The sequence below is a fragment of the Siphateles boraxobius genome, unplaced genomic scaffold (assembly GCF_051911475.1).
Source record: "Siphateles boraxobius isolate OS27281-9 unplaced genomic scaffold, OSU_SipBor_1 6, whole genome shotgun sequence".
Classification (NCBI taxonomy): domain Eukaryota; kingdom Metazoa; phylum Chordata; class Actinopteri; order Cypriniformes; family Leuciscidae; genus Siphateles; species Siphateles boraxobius.
The window spans coordinates 858,959-866,820 of NW_027509186.1; the positions used below are offsets into that span (position 1 = coordinate 858,959).

The 7,862-nt window shown below is 44.0% G+C and overlaps 2 non-coding genes across 2 annotated transcripts; both read left to right on the plus strand.

The window, feature by feature from the left end:
* Window positions 1-2,610: 2,610 nt before the first annotated feature.
* trnav-uac (transfer RNA valine (anticodon UAC)) lies at window positions 2,611-2,683 on the plus strand. Its single transcript has one exon. It is a non-coding gene; the product is annotated as a tRNA-Val (tRNA).
* A 613-nt stretch (window positions 2,684-3,296) lies between these two features.
* Window positions 3,297-3,369, plus strand: trnav-aac (transfer RNA valine (anticodon AAC)). Its single transcript has one exon. It is a non-coding gene; the product is annotated as a tRNA-Val (tRNA).
* Window positions 3,370-7,862: the final 4,493 nt, after the last annotated feature.

The following is a 7,862-nucleotide window of genomic DNA, read 5'->3' on the forward strand; positions in this document are numbered from 1 at the left end:
TGATAAATGAGGGCCAGTGAGAGGTGCAGGAGCAGTGAGAGATGCAGGTGCAGTGAGAGGTGCAGGAGCAGTGAGAGATGCAGTGAGAGGTGCAGGAGCAGTGAGAGATGCAGGAGCAGTGAGAGATGCAGTGAGAGATGCAGGTGCAGTGAGAGGAGCAGGGCCAGGGAGAAGAGCAGGCCTAAATCATTTCAGTATACTCACCTTCGTGCCAGGATCAGTCGGAACTCCATTCCATCCAGGTGGGATGCTGTTTTTAACTTAGACATTTTCAGCGGTTGAATCCCCGTAATGATTAGGCGATTTCATCACATGTGGTGAAGTCCCACCTGCAACTTATTTGACGGGGTCCGAATAGGCTGTCCGTGGTCAATGCATTAACAGGTCATATTTCATAATTACAGTGGTTTTATGAGGTGAAACCTACTGTACACCACACAGGGGACACAATACAACACACTGATGTACATTAAAGCTAATAATTATACATAATTAGCCTAAAAATGGACTGTCCACGGACAGCATTTAGGGCACCCGTCAAATAGGTTACAGATGGGATGCTGTTTTTGACTGTAACGCACTTAACGGGGTACTACGGACCCCAGTCTTTGTGGACCGTCTGAGGGGACCCTGAGGGGCCACAGATTTCAAATCGGAGCCATTCGGAGCTATTGGGACCGTTGCGTGGGGATGTCCACCAAGCGCCTATGAAAATGAATGGGATAAGTTGCACGTGACAGTGGCTCCCGTGCGGCCCCCGGGGGTCCGAGGGGCCCCAAACTCTACAAAAAGTTGCGTCACGTGGCCCTCTGCGACAGACAGAGGGCCGAGGCATGCCAAGTTTATTTTTAGCTATTTTTTATGCACCTCTCTGTCTCCCATTGATCTCTATGGGAGCATGTGTCTGCAAGGGTTAATTCAGCAGTTAGGATTAGATGGCCTAGTAGGCTCAGGAAGCATCTAGAGCCACGATACTCTGGGGCCCGATTCGGGGGCCCGTGGCGGTCGTCCGTGACCAATCTCGAGGTCCTGCGAACTTTTGACCCCTTAGGGCGACTGTTTATTTGACGTCCCACGTGCAACTTATTCCATGGGGCTGTTGGTGGCCAATTAGCGCAAAAAAAGGTCAGAGGGACGCGGAACTCTAGAACCCGTCCCCGGGGCCCGTGACGAGACCCGCGTGTCGGTTTCGGGCCGATCGGGCGTTTCCTTCAAAGCGTTTGGCTGAAACACAAACCGATCTAGAACCACCAAACCCGTGATCTAGAACCGGGGGCCCCGGTTGACGCATACGTCAGTTTCGGGCCGATCGGACCTTTCTGTCCACCCTTCACCGAGGACATGGTCCAATTAGTGGCAGCCCTCTTGCACACACAGAAAGACATATGCTCAGTAGGACCAAAAGTGAGGAGATTTTTGCACAAAAAAATTATACACTTGGAACCGATCTTGAACCCTGCGATCCGGGATCTAGAACCAGGGGCCCCTCGACTACCAGGGCGGCGAATTTGGAGGCGGTGCGACCTTTCGACCCCTGTATTTCCGCCCTCCCACGTGCAACTTATTCAGTTTTAACTTCACAGGCGCTTCCAGGTCAAGGGGGGCTTTTTTCGGCCAAACGAGCAGTTTTGGGCACGGAACTCTAGAACCCGTCCCCGGGGCCCGTGAAGGGACGCATATGTCAGTTTCGGGCCGATCGGGCGTTTCCTTCGAACCGTTTTGCTGAAACACATACTTAGAACCGATCTAGAACCACCAAACCCGTGATCTAGAACCGGGGGCCCCCGGACTACCCCCGTGCCGAATTTGGGGCCGCTGCGACCTTTCGACCCCTTTTGGCCCCTGTTTATTTGACGTCCCACGTGCAACTTATTCCATGGGGCTGTTGGTGGCCAATTAGCGCGAAAAAAGGTCAGAGGGACGCGGAACTCTAGAACCCGTCCCAGGGGCCCGTGACGGGACGCATACGTCAGTTTCGGGCCGATCGGGGGTTTCCTTCGAACCGTTTTGCTGAAACACATATTTGGAACCGATCTAGAACCACCAAATGGGAGGGAGCCATCTTCTAAAAGCACATGTGCCTCATCAATAGGTTTCTGTAGTGTAGTGGTCATCACATTCGCCTAACACGCGAAACCGAGCAGAAACAGTGGTTGGATTCTGACAGAAAATTTTAACTGTTTGCCACGCTAGGTGGGTGCAGCGATCATTTCCTTTATATGCTTTTTAATAAGCGTGCACCTAAAGATTTATGTCTGCAACCTGAAGACGTGTTTCAGTAGTGTAGTGGTTATCACGTTCGCCTCACACGCGAAAGGTCCCCAGTTTGAAACTGGGTGGAAACTGTGGGTGGTTTTTGCAAAAATTTCGTATGCGATTTTCTGTTGAGCAGGTCAGTACACTTGCAGGGATGTTTGTGGTTTAATCTCTTTAGAAAAGGACAAAAATAAAACAAATGACCATTGAGGTTCCTGTACAGTAATATAAAATGTTCGGTCTGCCAACAAAATTAGCAGCTTTTTGCCATGTTAAAAACACTGGGCAGTCTATAGTTTCAGTCGCTTTTGAACAAGCGTACCCTAAAAGCGGTGGGACTGACGTCCATATCAAGTTTCCGTAGTGTAGTGGTTATCACGTTTGCTTTACACGCGAAAGGTCCTCAGTTCAAAACTGGGCGGAAACAAGTGGTGGCATTTTAAATTTAATGCTCCAATTCGCTACAAAACCCTTGCTTTTGAGACAGGTGAAGGCCATCGTACCAAGGATCTGTAGGCAGACTGCCATGCCTGTGGGTGGTTTTTGCAAAAATTTCATATGCGATTTTCTGTTGAGCAGGTCAGTACAAAATAAAACAAATGACCGTTGAGGTTTCCTGTACAGTAATAAAAAATGTTTGGTCTGCCAACAAAATTAGCAGCTTTTTGCCATGTTTAAAACACTGGGCAGTCTATAGTTTCAGTCGCTTTTGAACAAGCGTACCCTAGAAGAGGTGAGACGGACGTCCAAATCAAGGTTCCGTAGTGTAGTGGTTATCACGTTGGCTTTACACGCGACAGGTTCTCAGTTCAAAACTGGGCGGAAACAAGTGGATGCATTTTAAATATAAATGCTGCAATTCGCTACAAAACCCTTACTTTTAAGACAGGTGAAGGCCATCGTACCCAGGAACTGTAGGCAGATTGCCATGCCGAATAACCTCTGTTCTGTTGTTTGTGGAATTTACAGACTGTCACACTGCTTGCAGAGCAGATTATGGGAGGGAGGGATCTTCTAAAAAGCACACTCTCCATCAGTAGGTTTCTGTAGTGTAGTGGTCATCACATTCGCCCAACACGCGAAAGGTCCTCGGTTCGAAACCGAGCAGAAACAGTGGTTGGATTCTGACAGAAAATTTAAACTGTTTGCCACGCTAGGTGGGTGCAGCGATCATTTCCTTTATATGCTTTTTAATAAGCGTGCACCTAAAGATTTATGTCTGAACCTGAAGACGTGTTTCTGTAGTGTAGTGGTTATGACGTTCGCCTCACACGCGAAAGGTCCCCAGTTCGAAACTGTGCGGAAACTGTGGGTGAAATTTGCAAAAAGTTCGTATGCGATTTTCTGTTGAGCAGGTCAGTACACTTGCAGGGATGTTTGTGGTTTAATCTCTTTAGAAAAGGAAAAAATATAAACAAATGACCATTGAGGTTTCCTGTACAGTAATATAAAAGGTTTTGAGGTTTCCTGTACAGTAATATAAGGGGCCAGTTGTTCAAAACATTTAATCTGGATCAAATTGATCCGGATTTGGAAATCCCATTTTTTCTTATTCAGGATCAGGTAATCCGTCTAACTTTTATGCCGGTTTTTCAAAGCAACATTGGACTGGATCACCCTGATCCAGATACACAGTTTACAAGATTACCAAATCCGGATTACCAGTGCTCTTAATGGGACAACATATCCTTTAGCTATGTAAAGAACAGGTAGAAGAGCCAACATGGAGTCACTGTAAATGCTTCTTATTTTGAGACAAAACACAAAAATAACAAAAACATCCACTTCCATTCATAAATTTATTTTATGACCCCTCATCTGAGCCACAACAAATAAAAAACAAATATACATTGTGGATATTTTGAAAACGTCTTAAAACATTTTTCTGAATGAGGGACTGACTGGACGTATAGTATGCAATTGTTAGAAATTATTTTTGACAGGCTCATCTCTAATGATTGTTTCTTTGAAATTAATATACGGTGATGAATGACAGAAAAATGGAATTATATTATTTTTGTTTGTTATTGAAATTATTTCATGGGGACAAGATCATTTTTATTTTTACTTTACTTTACTGAATGGCTTTATTGGTAGCCTATGTCTACTTTATCTACTTTATCACTGTTACAACGGTTACACAAGTCAAGTGCAAAATATAAATAAAAGTATATATACACTAAATGATACAAAAGTATTATTTGACCAATTTAAAAGTTTTACTACATTTTCTTCTTGGAATCCAACTTGAAATCCTACCCCCAGTTGGGATCAGGATAATACTGTTTTTTTGGATCAAAGTTATCCAAATCATACTGACAAGTTTTGAACAACACAAACTGAAGGTTTGATCCAGATTAAAATTAGGATTGGATTCCATGATCTAATCTGATTTCAGACTCATTCTTTCCCTTTTGAACAACCCATGTTCAAGATTTGATCCAGTCCGATAACCAAAATCCGATCAGTTTACCTTTGAACAACTGGCCCAAGATGTTCAGTCTGCCGCTAGCAGCTTTTTGCCATGTTAAAAACACTGGGCAGTCTATAGTTTCAGGCGCTTTTGAACAAGCGTAGCCTAGAAGCGGTGGGACTGACTTGCACATCAAGTTTCCATGTTAAAAACACTGGGCAGTCTATAGTTTCAGGCGCTTTTGAACAAGCGTAGCCTAGAAGCGGTGGGACTGACTTGCACATCAAGTTTCCATAGTGTAGTGGTTATCACGTTTGCTTTACACGCGAAAGGTCCTCAGTTCAAAACTGGGCGGAAACAAGTGGATGCATTTTAAATATAAATGCTGCAATTCGCTACAAAACAGTTACTTTTGAGACAGGTGAAGGCCATCGTACCAAGGAGCTGTAGGCAGACTGCCATGCCGAATGACCTCTGTTCTGTTGTTTGTGGAATTCACAGACTGTCACACTGCTTGCAGAGCAGATTATGGGAAGGAGGCATCTTCTAAAAAGCACATCCGTCTCAGCAATAGGTTTCTGTAGTGTAGTGGGCATCATATTCGCCTAACAGGCGAAAGGTCCTCGGGTCGAAACCGAGCAGAAACAGTGGTTGGATTCTGACAGAAAATTTAAACTCTTTGCCACGCTAGGTGGGTGCAGCGCTCATTTCCTTTATATGCTTTTTAATAAGCTTGCACCTAAAGATTTATGTCTGCAACCTGAAGACGTGTTTGTAGTGTAGTGGTTATCACATTCGCCTCACACGCGAAAAGTCCCCAGTTCGAAACTGTGGGTGGTTTTTGCAAAAATTTTGTATGCAATTTTCTGTTGAGCAGGTCAGTACACTTGCAGGGATGTTTGTGGTTTAATCTCTTAGAAAAGGACAAAAATAAAACAAATGACCATTAGGGTTTCCTGTACAGTAATATAAAATGTTCAGTCTGCCAACAAAATTAGCAGCATTTTGCCATGTTAAAAACACTGGGCAGTCTATAGTTTCACTCGCTTTTGAACAAGCGTACCCTAGAAGCGGTGGGACTGACTTACAAATCAAGTTTCCGTAGTGTAGTGGTTGTCAGGTTTGCTTTACACGCGAAAGGGTCTCAGTTCAAAACTGGGCGGAAACAAGTGGATGCATTTTAAATATAAATGCTGCAATTCACTACAAAACCCTTACTTTTGAGACAGGTGAAGGCCATCGTACCAAGGAGCTGTAGGCAGACTGCCATGCCGAATGAACTCGGTTCTGTTGTTTGTGGAATTCACAGACTGTCACACTGCTTGCAGAGCAGATTATGGGAAGGAGCCATCTTCTAAAAAGCACATTTGTCTCATCAATAGGTTTCTGTAGTGTAGTGTTCATCACGTTCGCCTAACACGTGAAAGGTCCTCGGTTCGAAACCAAGCAGAAACAGTGGTTGGATTCTGACAGAAAATTTAAACTGTTTGCCACGCTAGGTAGTAGCAGCTCTCATTTCCTTTATATGCTTTTTAATAAGCGTGTACCTAAAGATTTATGTCTGCAACCTGAAGACGTGTTTGTAGTGTAGTGGTTATCACGTTCGCCTCACACGCGAAAAGTCCCCAGTTCGAAACTGGGCGGAAACTGTGGGTGGTTTTTGCCAAAATTTAATATGCGATTTTCTGTTGAGCAGGTCAGTACACTTGCAGGGATGTTTGTGGTTTAATCTCTTAGAAAAGGACAAAAATAAAACAAATGACCATTGACGTTTCCTGTACAGTAATATAAGATGTTCAGTCTGCCAACAAAATTAGCAGCTTTTTGCCATGTTAAAAACACTGGGCAGTCTATAGTTTCAGTCGCTTTTGAACAAGCGTACCCTAGAAGCGGTGGGGCTGACTTGCAAATCAAGTTTCCATAGTGTAGAGGTTATCACGTTTGCTTTTTACACGCGAAAGGTCCTCAGTTCAAAACTGGGTGGAAACAAGTGGATGCATTTTAAATATAAATGCTGCAATTCGCAACAAAACCCTTACTTTTGAGACAGGTGAAGGCCATCGTACCAAGGAGCTGTAGGCAGACTGCCATGCCGAATGACCTCTGTTCTGTTGTTTGTGGAATTCACAGACTGTCACACTGCTTGCAGAGCAGATTATGGGAAGGAGGCATCTTCTAAAAAGCACATGTGCCTCATCAATAGGTGACTGTAGTGTAGTGGTCATCACGTTCGCCTAACACGTGAAAGGTCCTCGGTTCGAAACCGAGCAGAAACAGTGGTTGGATTCTGACAGAAAATTTAAACTCTTTGCCACGCTAGGTACTAGCAGCGCTCACTTCCTTTATATGCTTTTTAATAATTGTGCGCCTAAAGATTTATGTCTTTAACCTGAAGACGTGTTTGTAGTGTAGTGGTTATCACGTTCGCCTCACACGCGAAAAGTCCCCAGTTCGAAACTGGGCGGAAACTGCGGGTGGTTTTTGCAAAAATTTCGTATGCGATTTTCTGTTGAGCAGGTCAGTGCACTTGCAGGGATGTTTGTGGTTTAATCTCTTTAGAAAAGGATAAAAATAAAACAAATGACCATTGAGGTTTCCTGTACAGTAATATAAAGTGTTCTATTAATTATGCATAATTAGCCTAAATATGGACTGTCCATGAACAGCCTATTTGGACCCCATCAAATAAGTTGCAGGTGGGACTTCACCACATGTGATGAAATCGCCTAATCATTACGGGGATTCACCCGCTTAAAATGTCTAAGTTAAAAACAGCATCCCACCTGTAGCTTATTCGACAGGGTCCAAATAGGCTGTTCATGGACAGTCCATATTTAGGCTAATTATGCATAATTAATAGCTTTAATGTACATCAGTGTGCTGTAGTGTGTCCCCAGTGTGGTTTACAGTAGGTTTGACCACATAAAACCATTGTAATTATGAGATATGACCTATTAATGCATTGACCACGGACAGCCTATTTGGACCCCGTCAAATAAGTTACAGGTGGGCCCTTACTTTGCCCACCTGTAACTTATTTTACAGGGTCCAAATAGGCTGTCTGTGGACAGTCCATTTTTAGGCTACAGTGGGCCCTTAATTTGCCCACCTGTAACTTATTTGACAGGGTCCAAATAGGCTGTTCGTGGACAGTCCATTTTTAGGCTAATTATGCATAATTGATAGCTTTGAT